Source organism: Vombatus ursinus, unplaced genomic scaffold (assembly GCF_900497805.2).
Source record: "Vombatus ursinus unplaced genomic scaffold, bare-nosed wombat genome assembly UNPS02014945.1, whole genome shotgun sequence".
NCBI classification, from domain to species: Eukaryota; Metazoa; Chordata; class Mammalia; order Diprotodontia; family Vombatidae; genus Vombatus; species Vombatus ursinus.
In genome coordinates, this window is record NW_020954723.1 from 26,959,477 (window position 1) to 26,986,624 (window position 27,148).

Genomic DNA, 27,148 nt, shown 5'->3' on the forward strand with positions numbered 1-27,148 from the left:
CATTCCAATTGTTCTCCAGATACTGTCCAGTTCTGGTACCCAGTGCAGTGACCATCTACCCCCTACAGCATACCCCCAAGATCAAGGGTTCTTAATCTGGAGCCCATTAATTTTAATTTTTTAAAATTTTATTTTTAACTTATGGAATAAAACAAGCATTTAAAAATATATTTTTGGTAATATATTTCAATATATTTAGTTTCCTTTGTAATTCTATATATTTTATTTTAAGCATTTGAAAACATCATTCTAAGAAGGGATCCATTGTCTCCACCAGACTGACAAAGAAAAGTTAAGAACCTCTGCCTTAGATAAAACCTATGTGACTCCTGGGTCTACCCAAACTTGGGATGACACATATGGTACTTTATGTGATTTACATACATTATCTCAGCTGTGCCTCAAGACACAAAATCACCCCTTGTAAGGTAGGTGATATTATTATTCCCATTTTGCAGATGGAAACATGAGGTTCAGAATGTTTAAGTGACTTTCCCAGGGTCACACAACTTATTAGGATCTAGGGTAGGATTTGAACCCTGGTCTTATTCAAAATCCAACATTCTATTGACTGGTTTACTGGGCAAAGTTTCATGATGCCAAGTCATGAAGCACATTCCAGAAACCAGCCCACAGTTGTTCTCTCCTACTGCTGAAAAAAAAAGTATTAAAAAGTATATCATGCCTAGGAAAATGTCTCATTTCCCCCTGGAGCTATGGTCCCTTCTCCTTTGTCCACCTGGAAGCCCTCACTGAAAACACAGGATGGCCTTTTAAAAGGACTAGTTTGGCAGATAGAAATGAAATGATTGGACTGCATCTAATCTGCAAGAGGTAACTTTTCCAGGCAATTAATTTTTCCTTCTAGTATGGACCTGTGGACCTACTATTTTGGGTAACAGGTATGTTTTGTGCTTTTCCAAGAGGGAAGGAACAGTCGAAGCCTTCTCTCCTTTTGGTAGTCATCTTAATCTTCCTTTGATCCTTAAATAAAATCAAGAGATCCCCTCCATCCATCCTAAATCACATGTCTGACTACATTAGTCTCTTGCTCAAGAAGGTTCAGAGGTTGACTCTCCATCACCCCTTCACAGTCTAGCTCCAACCTATCTTTCCAGGCTCATTACACATTACTTCCCCTCAAAGACTCTATATGCCAGTCAAACTGGCCTAGTCGCTATTCTCTGGGGCATGACTTTCCATCTCCAATCTTCTGTACAACTTACATGCAGGATACTCTTTCTTTACTCTCACCTCCAAGAATTTTCACCTCCTGGAACTTTCAAGGCCCAACCACTTCCTAAAAGGGGCCTTACCCAACTTCCCCAGTTGCAAGTGCTCTCCCATCAAAAAACTGCAACATTTTTTACTTACCTATGTACTTATTTCTCCCATTAGAATATAAGTTCCCTGAGGGCAGTGTCTTTTTCCTTTTATTTTTCCTTTGCATTTTATAGCCTGACACATAGTAGACACTTTTTTTTAAATAGTGAATTGATTTTTTTACATTTATTTGATTTATTTTTAATTTATGGAATAAAACAAGCATTTACATAACATAATATAATAAAAAAGATGATTGCGCATGAAACTGCAAATGTATTATGTACAATTTGCCATTCCTTTTAAATATACAGTAGACTTAATAAATACTTGTTAAATATGATAGAAGCAGGTCTAGTCAAGTCAATAAGCATTTAGTTAGTACCTACTCTATGTCAGGGATTATGCTAAGCATTTTATTATTATTTAGTCATTTTATTCATGTCCAACTCCTTGTGACCCCATCTGGAGTTTTTTGGCAAAGATATGGGAGTGGTTTCCCATTTCCTTCTCCAGCTCCTTTTTCAGATGAGGAAACTGAGGCAAACAGGGTTAAGTGACATACCCAGGGACACAGAGCTAGTAAGTGTCTGAGGCCACATTTGAACTCAGGAAGATAAGTCTTCCTGACTTCAGGCACGGTATTCTATCCACTAGCCATCTAGTTGCCCCATGCTAAGCACAGGGGATACTTCTTGTTTCTGTTGTTATTTATTCTTACTTCTAGAAGAGGTCCAATAACATTACCAGGGTGACATCTTGACTTACAAAGAAAGGCAAAAAACAATTCCTGTTCTCAAGGAACTCAGCATTTATTGGGGAAGACAACGTGTAATCACTGCCTAATTTTGAATATGCATCTTTGGAGATTCTTTCCTCACCTGTGTTCCATGACAGTATTTCTAAACTAAACATCTGAAGCCAAGTCTCCATATTTATTCTCCTCTGTGGAGTTTCTATGACATTCCTCAAACCATACAAGTTCAACAGTTGAGAAACAAAGGGAAAAAGGCTTAAAATAAAGTGAAATTTTTCATCCTGAGACCAGAGAAGGGAAGTCTAACCTGTTTATTTTAGAAAAAAAGAAAAATAGTTCTTTCTTCCGTGTTGCCTAGGAACTGGAAGGTTTACAACAGGGCTCCAGCTTTCCCCAGGGCAAGAGGATTATCTTTCTGCTGAGCTTGCTGAACCATTATTTATCACCTGCCAAGATTGATTACTCACCCCGGGACAATGACAGACCATCCTTTCCCCTGTTAATTACTGTCATCATTAATATCCATGTCACTAATTAGTATTCATTCACATTGAAAATTCCTTCTCTGCTATCATATCAGCACTCCCCTAGGCCCCCCGAACCCAACTTCAAGTTTTAATACTATCTCCTACTTTTTAATCAACATCATGCCCACTCTTCCTTATACACTTGTTGCCTTTCCTCCAAACTCCTTTCAAATGGTCCCAGGGCTTCTGCATAAGCTACACAAAAAAGAACTGCTGTTAGGATATTCATCCAGGAAACTTTTCCCTTCTTCCTATTTCTCCTAACATCTGGCTTCTCCTTCCTGATGTTACCACACTCTGCAAGGGAGGCACAGCTCTCTCGTCTAGAGACTCCAATGACTTAAGCCCAGACGGCCTTAAGGTTATCTCTTTGCTTGTACCCTGGTGAATTGAGATTAGCCACTAACTTACTTTGGGGTTCTCATATCTGTTCATTCAGATTTAATTGAACTAATTCAGAGGTGGCCATTCACTGGCCCCAGGACCACATGAACCTTTTCTGAGAGTCATGCATTCTCCCTGAAACAAGCAGAGAGAAATAGTAAATGCTATAATGAATCCTAAAGAAAAGAAGAAACATATTACCATTTACTTGGAGAGACCTAAAATGATACTTTTTTATTTTTATATTAATTTATTTTGATTTATCAATAATCACTTCCATATGCTTTTGAGTTTAAAGTTTTTCTCCCCCTCCCTCCCCACCACTCTCCCCAAGACGGTGTACAATCTGATACAGGCTATACATTTACATTCATATTAAACATATTTTCACATTAGTGATGTTGTAAGTAAAAATTAAAGCCTAAAATGATACTTTGATGTAAATACGTTGTTTCTAAAATTTATTATGGTCTTTTAGTAATGCTATTCATTCTTATGAATCTTAGCTTCTTCCTTTGGTCAGAATGACCACCTTTGGAGTAATATCCAATATTTAGATCATGCTTGAGGGTTTGCAAAGAACTGTATATTCATTACGTCATTCAAGCCTCCCAACAGCCTTTATAGGGTAGGTACTATGAGTATTCTTATCACCATTTTACAGATGAGGAAACTGAGGATCAGAGGTTAAATAACTTGCCTGGGATCACACTGTTTTTAAGATTCCAAGAAAACTAAGCCAAAAAATTCACATTCATCCTGAAGATTCAAGAGGGCTTTTTCAAAGTTCTTTTGGGTGCTAGCCTATCAAAACATTTTCTAATAGTTCATTAAACACTGAATCATACTTGTGCAAGGGTGTCTCCCTTTCAGATTTTGGAAAGTTTGTTAGTCATAAGGGGCATGGATGGGTACGAGGTGAGGCTTTAAGTAACTAATTTATGAAGCTAGGAAAGCAGCAAAGACAATGGACTTGCCCCCAGGACATATACTGCCTCAGTACTTTGTTTCTCAGCTGCTAATTTGCAGGAGACCAACAGAAGAAACTTAGAGTTAAAAAGAAAAACACCCTGGAAAACACTGAACCAATTCAATTTTCAATTCAGTAAACATCTACTCTGTGCCAGGCACTGTGCTAAGTACTGAGGATACAAAAAGAAGCTAAAGACAGTTCTTGCCATCAGAGCACTTACAATCTAATGGGAGTGACAACACGCAAACAAATACATAGAAAGCAAGCTATGTATACGGGATAAATTGGAAATAATTGACAGAGGGAAGGCATTGGAATTAAGATGAGTAGAAGAAGGCTTTTTTTCCATGAGGTGAGATTTTAGTTGGGACTTAAGGGAAACCAGGGAGGTTAGTAGTTGAAGTGGAAGAGGGAGAGTATTCCAGGCATAAGGGAAAGCCAGAGGGAATGCCTGGAGCTGAGAGATGTGAGCTAGGAGGTTGGTGTCACTGGATCAAAGAGTATGTGTGTGGGGGGGATAAGGTGTAAGAAATCTGGAAACATAGGAAGGGGCTAGATTATGAGGGCTTTGAGTGCCAAACAGAGGACTTTGTATTTGCACCTGGAGGCAAGAAGAAGCTACTAGAGTTTATTGAGTAAGAGGGTGACATGAACCACAGAACTATTTGGTGATTGTTGGGCAAATGGCTCTGGTCTGTAGAGATGACAAGTTAGTAAATATGCAGGATCATCACCATATGTGAGCATGAAGTCTCTCTGAATAGACCCAGTTCTGAACCAAGAAAAAGAGAGCCTATGCCTTTTGGCTCTGCTACTTGATGCCTGGATGGTGAAAACAATGAACCTCACAGTCCAACTAAAGGATCTGAAGTGGATGAGCTCCTATTAATCCTAAACTATAGGACTTCAAGGCTTCAACTGAGCCTGAAGCAGTAAGGAGAAGAAAATACAGTTGAGAATGAATCATCTAGTTTAGAAATGATGCCCTATAAGGAGCTATCCCTGTCCCAGAGTAGAGCTACCCAGCCTAGCAGCAGGCTCAACTATCTAGAGGTAGAAGGAAAGCAGAAGGAAGGGTTAGCAGAGAAAGCCCTAAGGAAATGCAAAGGAGACTACCAAAAGTATTTTTCCCCACTTGGTTATATTTTGGAATATCAAGATTTGGTATTCCTTTCCTGGGGACCTCACTCCCAAACCCAATGGAAAAAAAGTGATGCTGGAGTCAGAGGACATGAGTGTCAAACATTGTGGGAATCCGGGTGCAATCTGGGACAGACACTGCCATTATTTATTGTAGCATTTGTGTATTTCTTAACCATTTAACATGTATAAAGCTGTGCTACCATTTTTCTTAGGTTCCTATCTGTTTTTTTAATATGGTTTTTATTGCAGAAGATAGATTTTTTTTTGAATTTCAGGATACTGTACATCACCCCTTAAAAACATTTATTTTGGTCCTTATAAAAATCTCAAAATAATACCTTCTATTTTCAGGACATTATCTGCTGTTTGTGCTCCATATATCAAAGACTACTCCAGAATTTTTAGCATGTATGGGAAAAATATGGAATACTAGGATTGTTCTAAGGAGCAGCGTATTAGTAGTCTGGTGTGTCCAAGGGTTTCTTTAAATCACATTGAAGATTTAACCCTCTAGGGACTTTGCTCAAATGTTACATACTTCTAAAAATTGACTTTTAGGTCAAGGAGAGCATACCAAAGCAAAAGGGTAGAATAAAATTCTTTCTCGTGAATTCTGGAATTGGGCCCAGAAGATATGTCCCACCTATATAATGTGGTATTAATTAACTGCCTGCTATGTCCATTATGGATATATCTGTCTTCAGGGTCAATGCTTATGGTTTTGTTGTTTTTGTTCAATTGTATCCAACTCTTCATGACCCCATTTGGGGTTTTCTTGGGAAAGATACTGGAATGGTTTGCCATTTCCTTCTCTAGCTCATTTTATACATGAGGAAACTAAAGCAAACGAGGTTAAGTGACTAGTAGGGTCACACAGCTAGGAAGTATCTGAAGCCAGATTTAAACTCAGGTCTTTCTGACTCCATGCCAGGCGCTTTATCCACTGTATCACCTAGCTGTCTCTTGATGCCTGTGGACTGGTAGGTAGCATTTCCAGGTATATTACTGGAAAAGAAGTCTGGGGATGTGGATATAGGGGATATAGTTCTTTGGGTGTCCAAATGCGTTTCTTTCATTTATCTCAAAGAAGAGGATGGAATCCACGGAACCAAATTACACAGGTCCTTTTCTGCTGGCCAGGAGCCTGAGCCTTTTAAGATACTGTTCTCATCAATTCTTTCTACTTGGAAATTAACTGAGATTTTGAAAAAGAAAGCTTTAGACTGAAATAGTGTGGATTTGTAAACAATTCTGTTGTTGTTTGCTTTTAAAACTCTTCATTACATGTGGAACGAAAGGAGTATTTTTTTTAAAAAAAAATGTACCAATTTAAAGCCCTCTTTCTTTTCTCATCCCTGAGAATGACAAAGAACAAAAGGAAAAGTCACTCTAGCTTGAAGTCCCTTGGGAAGATTTGTAAACTCCCTCCCCTCAGAGCTTGGAATAGACTTTTCTGTGTCTTGAGTCTAATTTCCCTGCTCTCTAATTCAATTGCCAGATTGTAGTATTGAAAAGCTATTTAACTTAGCTTGATCCATGTGGTGTTTCTTCCTTTCTAAACAGAAGACCCACTAAATGACAAGGTTTTGAACTGGTCGGAAGGATTAAAGCCAGAAACACCTAACGTCATTTTGCTCTCACATGCAGAGACGAGTATCATTACTGCAAATGTACCCAAAGCAGAGTGGGCTGGCAAAGTCTCTCAAGGGAGCCATTTGTGGGCCAAGTTAATCACCTTGATCTTTTCCATCAGCATGTGCCAACTGCGCCACTCAGTGCTATTCAGCTTACACAACAGGAAGACAATCAGCCTCCGAAAATGACACAAGGCTCCCCCCCCACACACATCCAGTTTCAACCATCCATCCACCTTCCCTCCCTCCCACTTCTCCGTAATTTAAAGCTTCCTAACGCATTACAAAAAATAATAGGGGGCAGGAGACCAGACGAGGTTATTACTAACTCATAAATCAAGTGGGAGGCTTTTAGGGGTGGTGACAAGGTATTTGAGGTGGGCTTTCTTGGTTTGTTATCTCACCAAAGCCCCCACAATTGATTCATAACCTCATAATCCTTCTGTGTCTGCATCCTAAGTCTTATACCTAATTGTCAGCAGCTGAGTACATGATTCGCACGAGGGATGCTAGATGGCAGCAGACGAGGGGGTGGAGGAGAGAGTTTTGTCAATCAAAAATGTCCAGGAGGAGGCCTAAGGCACGTGGGATTTAATTAAACAATCAGCTAATTAAAGGAAAGATGAAGTATTGTTTCATTGATTAAGCTTCAGTACTGGAAAAAGAGGATCCCAAACTGAGTTTATTATAGCCAAAGTGCTATGGGAGAAGGTATGATATCATTTATTCCCATCTAAAGCTTAAAACAACAACAAATAAATGTACACCAAATGCTTTGGGGAAAGGAAAAAATCCAGCACTATGCACTCAATATTAAAGGAAGATGAGGGATTATGAATATTTTAGTGGTTGTTAAGAGTTCAGTAAAGGAAGAAAGGAAAAAAAAGAAGGGGAAAAGAAGAGTGGGAGGCAGAAGAGAGTAGAGAAGGGACATATTTCTTTTTTTTTTGTTACCTCATGTTTGTCTCATTTGTGACAATCTGATTCTTAAATGTGGCTCAGGAGCATTTTATGTTTAAAATGATTTGGAGGCAGACCCCTTCTTGAGCAGGGCAGAATAAGAGAGAAATTCTCCATTGTGATGCAAAAGGGTGCCACGTGTAGTCACAGACCAGCAATCTGATAATGCTAATAACATTATTAGGGTAATAGGACAGATAACACATTCTTGGCTGGGTCATAACGTTCGATTAAAGGCTTGCAAACTATTTGTGGGATAAGAAGGGCCAACTGTGACCAGAATCTAAAGTAGATTAGCAGAAGACACAGCAGAGAGTGATGAGTATACAGCTAGGTAAATCTGAGTTTTCCATTCAAAATATCTCAATCACACCAGACTTTCAAAAAGACTTAATAGCAAAAAGTAATGTTGGACTTCCACTAGTATGTTTATTTCCTCATAAGGGCTGCCTCTGGGGCCCTTCTCTTCCAAGTGACCCCTATTCCTTTAATCTCTCCTCTATGAAATGCAGCTATCACCTAATTGCCAGATCAATCTACAAATTTTAGAGTTAGGACCTTAAATATGATCTAGTTCGACATCTTCATTTTACAAATAAAGAAACTGGGCCCAGAGAGGGGAATAACTTGTCCAAAGTCATGGAGCTAGAAAGTAGCAGATATGAGATTGCAGATCCATACTGTTGAATTCCAAATCCAGTATTCCTTTCACTAAATCCACTTCCTTGGTCAAAACTCTTCAATTCCTTCTTTCATTGCCTACTGATCAAAAGACAAGCTCCTTGGGATGGCATTTGAGGACTTCCACTTTACCTTTGTGACCTATATCTCGTATTTTTGCTGTTGTTCAGTCATGACTCCATTAGGGGTTTTCGTGGCAAAGATACTGGAATGATTTCTTTTGACAGCTCATTTAAGAGATGAGGAAACTGAGGCATGCAAGGTTAAATGACTTGTCCACAGTCATACAACTAGTGAGTATCTAAGGCCAGATTTGAACTCAGGAAGATGAATCTTCCTGATTCCAAGCCTAGTGCCCCATCCCCTTGCCACTTTAGCTGCTGATATATCATATACACCCCACCATCTACTCTATGCTCCAATCAAACTAGGTGATTTGCATTTCATGAAGTCACCCATTTTCATTCCTTTGCTCATTCCAATCTCCTTTGGATCATCTCTGTTTGTTGAAGCCTGTCCTTTAAGTCTCCATGAAAACTGCACTGAGGATCCCAGTAGTAAATGATCTTTTACTTCTGAGTTAGTTAAACAATTCATACCTTCCATATGCATTCATGTTTCATTACAGATGGTGATTGTGGATGTGTCTCATTCCTCTTTTAGAATAAAAGCTTTGTGAGAGTAAGTGTGTTGAACAGAAAGAACTGGAACTTAATGGCTCTTTACTTCTGTCACCAGGCAGTAGTTACTTAACTTAAACCTGTCTTATTTGCTGTAGAGGGTGGGTATGGGGATCAAATTAGATCAAGCATATGAAAGTACCCTGTAATCTTTTAAAGTGTTGTACTGAAAAATCTTTGATAAAGTTGAAAAGCAGTTTGGTGGAGATTGGGCATAAACCACAGTCTTAAACCATGCACCAAGATAAAGTCAAAATGGATACTTGACTTCAATGTAAAAGGAGATATCACAAGAAAATTAGAATATGGAACATATTACCTATCAGACTCATGGATAGGAGAAAAATTACGAATGAACAAGAGCTAGCATTGTGAGGTGTAAAATGGATAATTAAATTTAAAAGTTCTTGTAAGGAAAACCAATGTAGCCAAGAATAGAAGGAAAGCAGAAAATTGAGGAAAAATTTTTCATAGACAGTCTCTTAGATAAAGGGCTCATTTCTCAAATATATAAAGAACTTTGTCAAAGTTTTAAGAACATGAGTTATTTCCCAATTGATAAATGGTCAAAGGATATGAACAGGTAGTTTTTCAATGAAGAAATCAAAACTATATATAGTCATACAAAAATGCTCTAAATCATTATTGATGAGAGAAATGAGAATTAATTCAACTTTAAGATATCATCTTATACCTATCAGATTGGTTAAAATGATTCAGTTGGGGAATGGCTAAACAAGTTGTGGTATGATTATGATGGGATACTACTGTGCTGTAAGAAATGATAAGCTGGTTGATTTTAGAAAAAAAAAATGGAAAGACTTAAACTTATGAAGGAAGATGCTATCTGTCTCCAGAGAAAGAATTCATAATGAGAAGTATGTACAGTATGGTTTTACATATATGTATATATATATGTGTGTGTGTGTGTGTACATTCACATATGTGTGTAGATAGGTTTATATGTGTGTATATATGTATTCGTGTATATATATATGTATTTGTATGTGTGTGTATATATATATATATATATTTGTGTTAAATTGTAGCCTTCTCTAGAGTGGGGTATGGAGGGAGGTAGAATAAAAATAAAAAGTGCACAGCAGAGAACAAAACAAAACTTAGAAAGAAGCACAGAAAAGAATCCTCTCTTTGTGTTCTGCTATGTACATGGAAATATTAAAAAAATTTAAAATATAATAAAATAAAACTAAGTGACAAAAAATTAAGCATTCTACCAACATGAAGGGGCAGCTAGGTGGCACAGTGGATAGAGTGCCAGACCTGGAGTCAGGAAGACCTGAGTTCAAATCTGATCTCAAACACTTACTAGCCATGTGACCCTGGAGAAGTCCTTTCACCCTGTTTGCTTCTGTTTCCTCATCGGTAAAATGAGAGTATTGGACTAGATAATTTTTCTTTTTTTATAATTTTTTATCTCTTTTGTTTTAATATCACACTAGTTTCTGAATAGATCCCTTTCCATTTCTTACCCGTCAAACCATCCCTATTACAACAAAGATTAGAAAACAAAATAGGGCTAAAAAACCTTTTAGCAAAACTTATCAACACATCAAATATATTTGTAAGTGTGTATAATGTTCCATGCTAAAAGTCCACTGCCTCTGTAATGAAGGGAAGAATATAGATTTTCTTAACTCTTCTTCAGGACCAAGCTTAGTCCTCATAAATATGCCACAGCAAATTTCAGCATTTTTTTCCTTTTTGTTGTTGTTATCATTCTGAACATTGTTTTCCCAGTTCTCCTTACTTTATATCAGTTAATATGGATCTTCTGATGATTCTCTGAATTCTTCATATTTGCCACTTTTTACAGTACAGTAAAATACTATTACATTCTTGTTTCATAGTTTGTTTTAGCTGTTTCCCAATCAGTGTGCAACTATTTTGTTTACAATTCTTTGCTATCACTAATAGTGTTACTATGTTAAATCTAGGACTTTCAATTATTGTGATAGTGGCGTGGAAGGACGCTTCTTCTTTGCACTGGGAAATTGTATCAAGGGATCTATAATTTGTGATTTTTCTTAGCTCCGAGCCCCCAGCCAGAGATAGTGCTTGGGTAAAACATTTTAGTGTTAGATCTTTCTCTCTCTCTCTCCCTCTCCCTTCTTTCTGTCTGTTTCTACCTGTCTCTGTTTGCTTCTCCCTTCTTCTCTATTCCCCTCCCCTCTTCCCTCCTCTCTTCCTCTCTCCTTCTCTCTTTCTCCCTTTCTCCTTCTCTTTCTCTCTCCATCCCCACCCCTGCCTCTTCCCAAATGTATTTCCAGTGATTAGACCAACATTAGTCAGTGACTGTTGTTAAAATGTTTATAAAATGTTGTCTACCCTTGCTGTCTCCACTTCTCTCACTCACTTCTTACTCTCACATAATAGAGGCCACTGGATCTGGAGTCAGGAAGACCTGAGTTCAAATCTGGCCATAGCCACTCACTCAAACTTGATTGCTGTATGACCCTAGGCAAGTCACTTAACTTCTGCTTGCCTCAGTTTCCTCAAGTGCAAAATGGGGATGATAACAGCACCTTCCTCTTAGGGTTATTGTGAGGATCAAATGAGGTAAAAGTGCTTAGCACTAGTCTAGTGTGTAGTAGGTACTATATAAATGCTGATTTCCTTCTCTCCACACACCCCCTGCCTTTCACTTTTTAAGCCCTTGCAGTCTGACATAATCACTCAACTAAAATTGCTCTCTACCAATGATCTCTTAATTGTCAAATTCAATTGCCTTTTCTCCAGTCTCATCCTTGACTTCTGTGAAGCATTTGACACTCTTGACCATCATGTCCTCTTCATTTTCATGACACTCCTGTTTCTTAGTTCTCCTTCTTCCCATCTGACCATTCTTTCCCAGTTTCTGTTGCTGGATCATCATTCCTGTCTACCTCCTAATTGTAGGTGCACCCCAGGCTCTGTACCATGCTGCCTTCTCCTCTCTTCTTTCTCTACACTTTTTGGTGGTCTCATCAGCTTCCATGGGTTCAATTATTATATCTCTGCAAATAATTCCTGGATTTATATGTCTAGCTCTGGTCTTTCTGCTGAGCTCCAATCTTGCATCAATACATACTTATGGATATTTCCAGATTGATGACCAATAGACATCTCTAATTCAACATGTTCAAACATAACTTATCTTTCTGTTAAAACTCACTCTCCTTCACAACTTCCCTATTTCTGATGAGGGTATCACCAATCTTGAAGTCATCCAGTTTCACACCATTGGTACCATTCTTGACTCCTCACTCTCCCTCAATCAGTTGTCAGGTGTTATTGATTCTATCTCCATGGAATCTCTCACATCTGTCCCTTTTTCTCCACTCACACAGTTATCATCCTAGTTCAAGACCTCATCACCTTTCATCTGGAATATACTAATTGCCTAGTAATTTGTCATCCTGCTTTTGATTTCCTCTTTTCCCAATCAAATATAGCTGACAAAGCGATATGTTTTATTTTCCATTTTATTTTATTTTTTATTCTGAACTTAACAGACATGAAATAAAATGAGCATTTTCAAAGGCATTGTGGGACAGGAGAGGACTGTATGAAATCACAATCTTTCTTATGTAGAGCTTGCTTTTATTAGGTATATAATAAATTCAGCATGTTCATATAACTTTCAAAGCTGTCTTGCTTGTCTGTGTTTTTACTGGCCTTCCTTCTGTTCTCTTCTCATTTCAGGAGGGTGAACTCTATTTCCAACTCTCTTTCCTCCTAAATTCCCAATTAAAAGATGAAAAAAAAAACCTCTTACACATATAGATTTTTTTAAAAAAATCCTTCAATGGCCATGTCCAGAAATGTATGTTTCATTTGTGTCTTGAGTACATCACTTTTCTATCAGGTTGTGGACATGCTTCGTTATCAGTCCTCTCCAGAGGACCATGGCTGGTCATTGCATTGAGTTCTTCAGTCTTTCAGAGTTGTCTATCTTTATGATGTTATCGTTATTGTACATAACACATGGTACATAAAAGGTGCTTAATAAATGCTTGGTGATTGATTGTCTATAACATAATCTTTAAGAGTTTTAAGAGCTTTAAGAGTTGCTTGAAGCACTAAGAATTAATTCCTTATGATCACAAAGCTAGTATAGGTCAGTGGCAGGTCTTTCTCCCTCCAACTTTGCCAAGCTGCTTCTCACCTTGTGCAGAGGAAGGTGCTTAATAAATATGTATTTAATTTTTTAAAATTATAAAACTCATCAAGAATGGTCACTATGATAGTATAGTGTGACAGGAGGTTTCTGGTTCAGAGCTACAGGTTTACCATCTATGAAATCAACCTCTAGCGGATTCTGAATTCTAATTTAGGCAGATGGTAGTAGGGTATATTGGGACAGCTAGATGTTGCAGTGGGCTTGGAATCAGCAAGACTTGTTTTCGTGAGCTCAAATCCAGACTCAAACACTCACTAGCTGTGTGACCCTAGGCACATCACTTAATCTTGCTTGCCTCAGTTCCTCATCTGTAAAATGAGCCGGAGAAGGAAATAGCAAACCACTCCAGCATCTCTGCTGAGAAAACTCCAAATGGGATCACGAAGAGTCAGACACAACTGAAATGACCACACCAAAACAAAAATGGTAGGGTACACAGGGAGAGATTCAATAACAAAATATTCGAGAAATGTTTATTAAGTACCTACTATGTAAAGAGCATGAAGACACTGTGTTAGACTCTGGGGAAGATTATAAATGTAGACAAGGCATGGTTGCATAAGATACTCACTTATAAAGCAACCATTACACACATGGAAAGCAAGAAAGCATATTTATTTTTTGGTCCAGGATGATTCACAGACCACTGGTGCCATGAATTCTGTTATACAGCATAATTAGTGATATTTGCTGCAACACTTCACTTTCAGGGACTGAATATCATTAGCTTTGTGTGGCCTTTGCTTATTCCTTGAACATGGTTTTTCCTTCCAACCTGATAGAAGTGTGGAAGCACACAAAGTTTCCCACCCCCCTCCTTTTAGAAGTTTTAAGAAAGCGTTGGAAATTATCCTTATAAGTCTTCTCAAACTATCAATTCTGAAACTTTACTTTGAATTTATCAATTCTTTTACTTTACTTTGGGTTGTATAACCATATTTATTATATCATAAATCTTCCATTTTTATAGATATGTTCAAAGGCATGGGGGAAGAGGGTTCTTGTTATGTGTGGGCACTTTTCTCTTCAAGTAGAACACTGCTTAGATTAGAATAATCATAATTTAATACAAATTACTTATGGAAGGCTTGTGCCCATAAATCAGAGTACTGTATTGATATTTTTTCCCATTGACAGAAGGCAAATATTTGGGGGAGACATATGATTCCAGAAAGAGCCTTAGCATAGGAATTAGGAGACATAATTTTTAATCCTGGTTCTGCTAGCTGTTAACCAACTATGCTATCTCAGTAAAGTCAATTCCTTTCTTGGAGCCTCAGTTTCCTCCTCAGCAAAATGAGGGAGTTGGACCATCTGATCTCTAGTGTTCCTTCCAGCTCTAACATGCTACAACTTGGGGATTTAATTCAATTTAACAGACATTTATTAAACATCTACTACATACAGGGCATTCTGATAAGTGCCGAGAATACAATGATAAAATTTTTTAAAAAAATGAGACATTACTCATAGTCAAGGAGCTTACTCTTACTATGAGGATATAATGTGAACACAGGTGAATAAACCCAAAGTAACTTGAGGAGGGTGAGAGCGCTATCAGTTTTACACTATATATAATTATATCATGTCTTCAGGGACAGGATTTGACTTGTGATTCAACAGCAACCATCTAATAATCAGTCAATCAGGTCCTGTGCCACTTTTTTGATTCCCACTCCCCTGCCTCCTGCAACAAAAAAAGACAATTACCAATATTTATAGAAACTAATTTCTCTGCCGGTGGTGAGACTAAGGAGACAGCCAGAGATGTCTATTTTCTCTTTTGATTTTTAATAAGTTTAAATTTGTTTTCTCGCTTTTTGATCATTAAATTACAGCTGGCTCACTGAAAGCAGCTTGTACAACTTAAGATTTGGCCCATTGCCAGGCTCTAATGTTTAGACACTGCTGCTCAAGCTGTCACAATAATTCAGCTACCAAACAATAAGGGAAGTGACTTCAAGACCCCAGATTCCCACAGCATTAAAATACTTTGGTGTTGAATTTCATTCATTAGGTTCCATGCATGTTTCCAGTACCTGGCACCCATTTTGTGTGGCCTCACTCCAAATCAAGAACAACTAGCTTTCATTTAAAAGCACTTTTCTCCTTTCACTTTACCAATATTAGGAACATTCTTTGCAGAGAAAAGACAGAGGAAAAGCAAATATTTAAATATGTTAGAAATCTAAATGAACAATTATTGTATTGAAGACCTCTCCGGGAAAGGCTGGTATAATTTCATCCTTGTAACCCCAGAGATTCTGTGACATTCCACTGTTTCATCCTGTGTGACTCTTATTCATGCTTTCTATAGATGCTTCACAGAAGGTTCACCTAATGTGCTGGAGGCTTCCCTCCAGGTGTTTCCAAATTGCAAGGGTACCCCTGGAATGATCCAGCTGTTAACCTGGTATTCCTCACTTTTGCCACCTGACTGGCCAATCTTTTTTGTCTTCATTGGAAATGTGCTGCAGCATTCCATGCACAAACTATGAGTCTATCTACTGCTTTTGAGTCATCAACAAATTTAATTCTTAAAAGATTATGCTGTTGAGATAGTAATAGCTATATAGTATCATTGAAAGCAGACAGGGTATGCTGATATGAATTCAACGAACTGACCACCCAAATATATATAATAATTGGGGCAATAGACATTTTTCATCCATTTAGTTTTTTCCTCTTTGTATTGTTAGGCAGATCTCTTTCGAGTTACGTATCTCTGGAAATACAAAGACAGAATAAACCATCCCTATCCTGAAGGAATTTCAAACTAGTATGAAATACTAGACATATACACTGGGATATATGACATATATACTGAAAGCTAAAATGCAAATTTGTATATAAGTACTTAGGAGAGGTAATAAGTGTCAAGAATATTCAGAGGAGGGAGATATGGGGACTTGGGAGTGGGATGAGTAAAATCTTCTTGGAGGAAGTAATGTCTGGTGGATGTCTTTGAAAGAAGGGAAGAATTTTGACAGGTAAAGTTAAGGAAGGGAATACTTTCTAGGTACAAAAGCAAAGTCAGAGGCAGAAGAGGATAAAATAAAACTCACTAACAGATGTAGCATTCACAGAGATAAGATCAAAGATCCATGGAAAACATGAAATAAGTAGACCTATGGCCTGCTTTGATGCCCTATGTTTATAAATGTTTGCTGAATTGAATCCAAGACATTTGAGCTGTCACAAGTAATATTATAACATTCCACAATAATCTATTTTATTTGTGCTATTTGTGGTTATCAATCAATCAACATTTATTAAATACCTACTATGTGCCAGGCTCTGTGCTAAAAAGCTAGTTGGTACAATGGCTAGAATGCTGAAATCTGCCCTCAGACCCTTACTAGCTGGGTGACTCTAGAGAGGTCACTTAACCTTTGTATGCCTTGATTTCCTCATATGTAAAATTGGAATAACAGTACTTACCTCTCAAGGTTATTATTCAGATGAAATGAGATATTTTAAGTACTTTGTAAGTCTTAAGATGCTATATAAATGCTAGCTATTACTGTTGCTGTTCTTAGAATACAAAGACAGAAAAGTAATAGTACCTGCCCTCGAGGAGCTCAAATTTTATCAAGGGAGACAACATACATACATATAAAATTATATAAAATATGATACAAGAAAATTTTGAGAAGAAGGTACTAACAGCTGAGCAAGACCTAGGAAGGTCCCCTGGAAGAAATTCCATTGGAGCTGAGCTTTGAAAAAAAAAAACCCAGATCGAACCTAGGAATTCTAAGAGGTGGAGATGAGGGAGATGTCCATTCCAAGGAGGGAAGACTGGCTGTGCAATGGCATGGAGACTGGAGACGGGAATGTCATGTATGAAGAAGAATAAGGACAGTTTGACCGGACTATATATGGTTGCTATAAGCTCAATAGTATTTTCTATTTTTTACACTGGACTAAGAGTTTTATCAATGAATACAACTTTAATTTTGTGAAAGTTGCTTCATGGGATGTCTGTCCAACTTGCAAATTAAGGGTTACTCTACTGTAGTTAAAGATATATAGCAAATACTGTGCCAAATACTTGCAAAGTCCGTGAGTACAATCAGGTATGAAGACACATACACACAAATTTAGCATGTTCTCTAAGCCAGCGGTGTCAAACTTGACCAGCATGACTGCATGTGGTTCAAAAAACTCCCAAGTGAGACTTAAACCAGATTAAAATATAATTGGGAAATACTCGGCAAAATAAAAAAAAACAATAAAACATGGATAACATTACATTTTAAAATTAAGTCAACCTGCAGCCTGTAGGGATCCTTATGTATAATTTAGTGGCCCTATTTCTACTTGAGTTTGACATTACTGTTCTAAATATTCTGTTCTCAGACCTAGTAAGGCTACTTTCTGAAGACTTCTATTTAAATTATTAGTGATGAGGCAAAAAAGGATAAGAGAATTCACAACTTTACGAAAAGACCTGCTTTTTAAATGCAATGGGTTCCTTTTCAGTATGATCTGTTCTTGTTTAGTCATTTCAGTCATGTCTGACTCTTCATGACCCCATTTGGGGTTTTCTTGGCAAAGATACTGGAGCGGTTTGCCATTTCCTTCTCCAGCTCATCTGACAGATGAGGAAACTGAGGCAAACAAGGTTGAGTCACTTGTCCAGGGTCACACGGCTAGTAAGTTTCTGAGGCTAAATTTGAACTCAGGAAGATGAGCTTCCTGATTTTAGGGCAGGTACTCTATCCACTGTTCCACCTAGTTGCCTTTTAGTATGATTAGGTAATTCAAATTCTGGGTTTAAAAATGTTTTGAACTTAACATCCCTCAAAAGAACATTTCCACATACACAGTAGAACATAAAAAGAGATTTCTGTATATAACTATGAATTTCCACTTCATACCACTTGGGATTAAGAAATTTAAGGGATTCCAAGGAAGTAGTTTTGATGATGCTTTGATTTAAAAAAAAAAAAAAGAATATCCCAATCAATCTTACCCACTGAAAAAGTGAAGCAACATGAAAGAAACCACTCCGGGATTTAGAGTCTGAGTACCTGTATTATAATTTTTACCTCTATTACTTACTAAGATCTGTTGCCTTGGTTTTCCTCATTTATAAAATGGGGTTAGTAATACACTACTTCTTACTTCAAAAGTCAGATGAACTGTTCAGGATCAGTCAATATGAAGCAGCCAGAGGTAGGAGGGCCAGACACAAGCAAACAATCATGAGCCAGAGAATACTGAAGGAAAGAGTCAAACCAGGCAAGCAGCTGGGAGAAGGTAAGCAGATATAAAATGCCAATTATAATAGGAAATTGTCTAGAAATTGAAGCAAGACCTAGTCCAGACAAGAATCCTCATATTTCTACTGCAACAGAAGGGCAACTAGGTGGTACAGTTGATAGGGTGCCAGTCCTGAAGTCAGAAAGACTCATCTTCCTGAATTCAAATCTGGCCTCAGAAACTTACTAGCTGGGTGATTCTGGGCAAGTCACTTAACCCTGTTTGCCTCAGTTTCCTCGTTTGTAAAATGAGCTGAAGAAGGAAATGGCAAACCATTCTAGTATCTTTGCCAAGAAAACCCCAAATGGAGTCAGAAAGAGTCAGACACAACCGAACTGAATGAACAACACTGCAATAGAAGTCATTGCTTTATTTTCAACGGAGTAGACTTAGCATGAACGATTAGTCTTTTAATGGAGTAAACTTCTGCTATACCTGAAGATTCTGACACTTATCTCCCTAACTTAATTATAAACTCCTTATGGGCAAAGGTTCTTTCCTATTTCCTCTTCTATATTATGTAATACAGGGTTTATTTACATCCTTGGTGTTTAATAAAGGTTTATTGCATTAATGAATTAGTGATCCAATAATTTCATTGCTAATATTCAGGGTTTCACCTGGCTACTTATGATTTTGCCCCTCCAGTAACAAACACTAAGCAGTAGAAAATACTTTCAAGTCGCTTAATTCCTCTAGATCAAATAAGAGACACTTTCATAATTTATGGAATATCCTTTGGGCACACAATACTTCACAAACTGGAACACAAAGAAAATTCTTTTTTGTTTTGCTTTTAAGGAGTTTTCAGTTTAGAACTTTAGAGTAGGGTGAGACAAGAGAGAAATGTAGGAAACCAATGCATAAAGAAAACACATCTACAAATAGAGAGAACTATTGGAGAGGGAAAGATTGGAGAGGAAGAAGAACAAAGGCAATTGATAAAGCAACATCCCGGAGGATTTAAGAGGGGATGGAATTAAGGGTGGAAGGGTGGAAAAGGAGGTAGGAAGTTGGAACCTTGATGAGACTTGAAATGGTTTAGACTTTGAAATGGTTTACACTAAAAATGAATGAACACTACCAAGGAACCTTGAAGGCTCAGGAAAGGTTAAGCAGGATGATTTTGTCATGGAATTGACTGGCCTGGTTTAATGACTTTTTTTCATCAGCTCATCCGGATTAGTGCCATGTTAGTTTTAAAGTGCTGAGAGTGTGGTTTTAGGGCAAGCCTTATTCCCTTTAATTTTCAAGAATTTGCGATTTCATCAAGTAAAGAAGGAATGGTTCTTATTGAATTTTGGATTGAGATTTGGTTGTCCTGAATTTATTAGAAAGAAAGTGCTGAAGGCCTTTACTAGCTACCTGAAAAATTGTATATGGTGAAGAGCAAGCTTAAAAATGTAACTGGCTTTTGAGACAAGTAAATAAGTCAACAAGCATTTACTACTTGCTTGCTGCATGCCAGGCACTGTGTTAAGGGTTGGGGACACAAAGAAAGGCAAAAAAAAAATAAATTCCTGACCTTGTGGAGCTTACATTATAATGGAGGAGACAAGATGTATATAACTAGGTGGATACAAGATATACAGGGTAGATAGAAGGCACTCTGAGAGGGGAAGGGGACCATAGCTGGTAGGACCAGGATAGCTGGGGTAGCTGGGATTTGAGCTAAGTATTAAAAGAAGTCAGCAAAACTAAAAGGCAGAGGTGAGGGGAATAGTTACTGCAATCACATAGAAATAGGAGATGGGATGTTTTTATTTGATGATCCATAAGTAGTCACTGGAACATAGAATTTGTGGAAACTAAGTGTAAGGAGGCTGGCAAGAAGAGACCAGCTTACGATGAGCATTAAATGCCAAACATTTGATCATGGAGGTAATAGGGATCCACAAGAGCTCATATATCAAGGGAAGAAACATGAACAGACCTATATTTTATTTTTTTTTGTTTCATTATTTTAACAGACTTACACTTTAGAAAATTACCTTGGCAGGTCGGGGTAGGATGGACTGGAAGAGAGGGTTGAGGCAAGGAGAACAGTTAGGTGAGAAGTAATGAGATCCCAAATGAGGATTTCATTTCTATGAGTGGAGAAAAGGGAATATACATAAAAGATAAGAAGAAGGTAGAAGTGACAAGATTTGGCAAAATATTGGATCTGTGGAATATTAGACTGAAGAATACAATATGACATTGAGGTTGGAAGGCTTGGTGATCGGAAAGATGGTGGTGCCCTTGATAGTATGAGGCCAGCTGGGGAAAAGACAGGGGTTTGTGGAGGGAGAGAGGGAAGGGAAGGTATTATCTTTTGTTTTGGATGTGTTGAGTTTGAGATGCCAGACAGATCCCAGTGGGCGGGGTGAAGTGTTCAAGAGTCAGTCTGCTTATGGCCATACGGTGGCTCAGCACTGAAATACCCGAGAACGTCAAAATGATGAAGTGATGCCCCTCATCGGCTGCCAAGCTGGAGGAGCGGTTGATCGAGGCAGCAGCAGGAGAGGCTATTGATAGAGGAGCAACAGCAGCAGGAGTTCCACATTCAAGTAACTGAGGAGGTGAAATGCCAGCTTGAATAAGAGACTAGAGACAGAGGGGCTAAGTCCTTAGGTCCGGTAGCTTATGGAGTCCTTAGGCTGTAACCGCCTCCATTTTCAGTATTCAGGATGGCAGTGGTGGTGGTTGACTTTCCATTTGGGATGAGATGGTCAAGTGTAGTCTCCTTTCCTTCCCTCTTCTTTCTCCCCAAGTCTCTACTTAGAAGTCGATTCCAAAGATGATTTTCTTCTGTTATCTTTCTAGTGCAGGCCCTCAATGTCTCTTGCTTGGATTACTGAAATTACCTTATTGGTTGCCTACCTGTGACAAATCTCTTCACGTTCCAGTCTACCTTCCACTCAGCTGTCAAAATGATCTTCCTAAAGCTCAGATCTGATCATGTCACTCCCCCTCCTCAAACTCCAGTGGCCCCCTATTGCCACTAGGATTGAATATAAAACTCCTCTGTTTTTACATTCAAACTTCTTCATAACCTGCTCCCCTACCCTTTCTAGTCTTCTTATACCTTATATTTCACCCCACTGCCACATACTCTGCAATCCAGTGACTCTGGCCTCCTGCACTTCATCTCCTGATTCTGGACATCTTCATTGGCTGTCCCACATGCCTAGAATGTTCTCCCTTCTCATCTCTACCTTTTGACTTCCCTGGTCCCTTTAAGGACCAACTCAAATTTCTTTCATAAAAAACCTTTCCTATCCCCTGTTAATTCTAGCTCATGCCCTCTTCTAATTATTTCCTATTTATCCTGAATATAGCTTATACAGACATATGCAGGAAAAATAAATATGAACAAAAACCAAGTATGTACAAACATACGCATCTGTATGCTTGCTGCCTCTCCTATAAGGTTGTGAGCTTCTAAAGGGCGGGGACTGTCTTTAGCCTTTCTTTGTATCTTCAGTGCTTTGCATTTAATAGGTGCTTAATAAATGTTTACTAACTGGCTGTCAAGGTAATTTGAATTTCATTAGCCAACTAAATAAACCCCATTGATCTAACTGCTGTTGATTTATGTGTTGCCATATTTTTGAAAAGGGGAGCTACCGCATAGGGGAAGTGTTGGGTTTTTGTATGCAGAGATACAGAAAGGGCCAGGGTTTGAGGTGTGGCCCCAAAGTGCCAGGTTTTTTCCTGGCTGGGAACTGAAACAAATTAATAGAGAGAACACTATAATGTTCATTTATTAGTAGTTTTTTGGGTACACGTCTCGAAATTGGATTCAGAGTTTTCTTTCCTTTTCTATAGGCTAAAATTTAGTCAGAGCACCATTTTGCTATCTTGGGCAAGGCTGGACTATCAGGATATAAGACCTCACTTACCCCTTCTTCCCTTTCTCATGCATATACAGAGAAATCTCTCTTCAAGAATGGAGTCAAAGATGGTTACTTGGGACTTGAAACTGCCTGGTGAAACAAGAAACAATATGGCTGACAAGCCAGCAATGGCTGCATTCCAAGGTATTGGCCAGAGGAAGGAGTGACTTGTTTTTTCTGCTTCTAACGTCAAGCACTGTCCAATCTAGATAGGCACATCTGGACACATCAGTAATAATCCTGATTCCTTTCATTTGCCCTGAAGTATTATGAGAACATATTAATCTTTCAAAGACTCTTCTGGAAGAGTTCAGGTACTAATCCAGTCCACTATAGGTACCAGCCGATGAGAACTGTGAGACCTAATGGGAGGAGACAACATAAGTTGCTATATGTTTTTCTTCTTCCTGTACTTATTCATTACTTTATGGGTAACCCCTGGGTTATGACCCTTTAGTAAGGGGGGAAAAGGGGTTAGGTTTGAGCAATGTTTTAGAATTGCTAAAGAAATATGGATAAGAATTTCTCATTTAGATGAGGTCCAGAACTTCAGGCTAAAATAGTGCACTACTATTTTATAAAATGATGCCTAATTATATAATTGGGTGGAGACAGGAGGTTCTATGCTTCCACATAACCAAGTCACTTAATCTCTCTGGGTTTCAGTTTCCTTATCTGTAAAATGGGTATAATAATCTCTTCCCTGCCCATTTCACAAGACTGTTGTGAGGAACAAATGAGATATTGTATCTACTAAAGGGCCATTTAGGAGAGGTTCCTTGACATATTGGGTAGTGGGCCAGCCTTGGAATTAGTGTCATCTGGATGCAAGTCACCATGGATACATACTAATTGTATGACCATGAACAGGTCATCTAATGTATCAGTGCTCCCAGACAATCTTTAAGACTACAAATTACAGAAATTGCCATCTGCATCAATGTAAGGAATTTCTATAGTGAGAGTCATCTACTTGGAAAAAAAAATCACTGGATCTGATTTTCAAAACCCTAAAGGGCTATAAGTGTAAACTAGTATTATAATCTTTATTATCTTATTGTAGAGAGAAAAGGGAAATAAAAAATTCAGTCAATAAACATTTATCAAGTGCCTACTATGTGCCAGGCACTATGCTAAGCTACAGGGATACAAAGAGAGGCAAAAGGCAGTCTGCTTTCAAGTAGCTCACAGTCTAATGAAGGAGACAATATGCAAACAACTATGTAGAAAAAAGACGCATACAGGTTAGAATGGAAATAGTCAAAAAGCTCTTACTGTGTGATAGGCTACATGCTAAAGTGGGTATTAACACTGTTTTTAATGCTGTTGTAGTCAGCTCACATTCACTTTTCACCCATTTAGGAAAAAAAAACTATAGGAAATATCCTTGGTTGAAAGGAACTCACTCAGTGTTACAGAATTTATCAAATTCATGGGTTCTTGTTATAGGATCATAACTATGGAACTGGAAAGAATTTTAGAAGTTATTGATTCAACTCCCTAATTTTACACTGTTCCTTTCTCTCTTGCTCCTGTTGAATTTGTTCTATGGCCTCATTGCATGCTCAAGATCTGTTCCAATTCCCCTAGAAGCTTTCTTCTGGCTTCCATTTCTCCCATCAACACAGCAATGGTTGCCAGGGTGGACAACTTAACTCATACTGATTTATTTAAAAAATTTTAAATTTTTCCTCAATTATATGTCAAAACAATTTTCAACATTCTTTTTTTCATATTTCCTTTCCAAATACCCTTCCTTCCTCTCTCTCTTCCTCCTCCTTCTTCTTCTTTTTTTTTTTTTTTTGGCTAGGCAATGGGGTTAAGTGATTGCCCAGGGTCACACAGCTAGTGAGTGTTATGTGTCTGAGGTCTGATTTGAACTCAGGTCCTCCTGACTCCAGGGCCAGTGCTCTATCCACTGCACCATCTAGCTGCCTCCCCCCTTTGAGAAAGAAAACAATTTAATATTGATTATAGACATGCAGTCATGCCAAACATTTCCATATCAGCTGTGTTCCAAAATAGAGACCAAAAAATTCAAACAAATAAAAAAACTGAAGAAAAATAAAGCATACTTTGATCTACATTCAGTTTCCATTAGTTCTTTCTCTGGAGGTGGATAGCATTTTTCATTATAACTCTTTTGGAATTATCTTGGATCATTATATTGCTGAGAATAGCTAAGTCATTCACAGTTGCTCATCATGCAATATTGCTAGTATCATGTTCTCCTGGTTCTGCTCACTTCACTTTGTATCAGTTCATATATGTCTTCTCAGGTTTTTCTGAAACCATCCTGTTCATCATTTCTCTTAGTACATTAGTATTTGATCACAATCATATACCACAACTTGTTTAGCCATTCCCCAATTGATGGGCATCCCTTCAATTTGCCAATACAAAAAAAAACCACTATAAATATTTTTGTATACACAGGTTTTTTTCCTTTTTCTTTGATCTCTTTGGGAAACAGGCCTAGTAGTGGTATTGCTGGGTCAAAGGGTATACAGAGTCTCCCATTTGCTCTCCAAAATGGTTGGATAAATTCACAATGCTACCAACAGTGTATCAGTATCCCAATTTTTCCACATCCCCTCCAACATTTGTCATTTTTCTTTTGTCATATTAGCCAATCTAATAGGTATAAAATGGTACCTCAGAGTTGTTTTAATTTGTATTTCTCTAATCAATAGTGATTTAGAACATTTTTTTCATATAACTATAGATAACTGATTTCTTTGAAAACTGCCTGCTCATATCCTTTGACCACTTGTCATCTGGGGAATGACCCATTCTTATAAACTTGATTCACTTGTCTTTATATTTGAGAAATGAGGTCTTCATCAGAGAAACTTGCTATAAATTTTTTTCTCCCAGTTTCTTGCTTTCTTTCTAATATTGGTCACATTGGTTTTGTTTGTGCAAATCCTTTTTAATTTAATGTAGCCAATATTACTCATTTTATATCTCATAATGCTCTCTCTTATTTCATCTTAAATTCTTTCCTTATCCATAGATCTGACAGGTAAACTACTCCATGCTTCCCTAATTTGCTTATGATATTATCCTTTATGTTTAAATCATGAACCCATTTTGACCTTATCTTGGTTTACAAAGTGAGATGTTGGTCTACACTTAATTTCTGCAAAACTGCACTCCAGTTTTCCCAGTGGTTTTTGTCAAATAGGGAGTTCTTGTCCCAAAAGTTTGGATCTTTGCATTTATTAAACATTAGATTACTATGGTTATTTACTACTGTCTTGTGTACCTAATCTGTTCTACTGATCCATTAGGTTGTTTTGATAATTATTGCTTTGTTATATAGTTTGAGATCAAGTACAACTAGGCCACATTTAAAAAAAATTACCTAGATATTCTTGACCTTTTGTTCTTCTATATAAATTTAATGTTTTTTTGTAGCTCTATAAAATAATTTTGGTAATTTGATTGACATGGCATAAATAAGTAAATTAATTTAGGTAGAATTGTCATTTTTATTGTATTGGCTCAGCCTGCCCATGAGCAAATAATATTTCTCTACTTGTTTAAATCTGACTTTATTTGAGTGAAAAGCGTTTTTAATTGTGTTCATATAGTTCCTGGGTTTGTCTTGGCAGGTAGACCCCCAAGTATTTTATATTGTCTATAGTTATTTTAAATACAATTTCTCTTTCTATTTCTTCCTGCTGAACTTTGTTGGTAATATTATTCTATATCCTGCAACTTTGCTGAAGTTGTTAATTATTTCAACTAGTGTTATAGTTGTTTCTCTAGGTTTCACTAAGTATACTACCACATCATTTGAAAAGAGTGACTGTTTTGTTTCCTTGTTTCCTGTTCTAATCCCTTCAATTTCTTGTTTCCCCTCTTATTGCTATAGCTAGTATTCCTAGTACAATATTAAATAATAGTGGTGATAATGAACATCTTTGCTTCATGCCTGATCTTATTGGGAAGGCTTCTAGCTCTTCTCCATTACAGATTATGCTTGCTGAGGGTTTTAGATAGATACTATTTATCATTTTAAGGAAAGCTCCATTTATTCCTATGCTTTCTAGTGTTTTAATATGAATGAGTTGAATTTTGTCAAACGCTTTTTCTACATCTATTGAGATAATCATATATTTTTGTTATTTGATACGACCAAATATGCTGATAGTTTTCCTAATATTTAAATAGTGTCTTAACATTGCCTCACTATCCTGCCACCATATCTAATCCTGAGTAACACTCAAGATTACCTTTCTCTGTTTCCCCAGGCCATTAGAGCTCCTGGGAAACTATTTTTCCATATTTGCTGACAATGGTGGCACCTGCATCTTGGAGATAGATCCATTAATGGACTGGTTAATGGTGGCCTAAATCTGAGAGCAGCATATGCCAATAGTCTCAATGGCAAAATTGTGGTTGATCCACTTGAAACAACTTAAAGAAAAATGTAGACTTCTGCTCATTAGTGGGCTGGAGGTGGCAGAAAAGAACCCTGAACTTCAGAATCAGAAAATCTGGGGTTAAATCCCAGCTGTGCCACTTACTAACTGTGTGTAAACCAATTCTCAGCCTCAGTTTCCCCATCTGCAAAATGGGGGAAATAATACACTCACTCCCTACGTAAAGAGTAGTTGTGAAGAAAGTATTTTGTCAGCCATACAATGCTATCCAAATGTGAGTTGTTACTATCTTAAGGGCCAAAATGATCTCCTCTATTTTCATAGGCAGTTCTCTAAGAGAATGTTCTGGTGTTAGACATAGGGTTA

At 37.7% G+C, this 27,148-nt stretch overlaps 1 protein-coding gene across 2 annotated transcripts in view; it reads right to left on the minus strand.

Moving 5' to 3' along the window:
* RGS6 (regulator of G protein signaling 6) overlaps window positions 1–27,148 on the minus strand; it is a 204,130-nt gene that overhangs the window by 141,002 nt on the left and 35,980 nt on the right. The window lies entirely within an intron of this gene.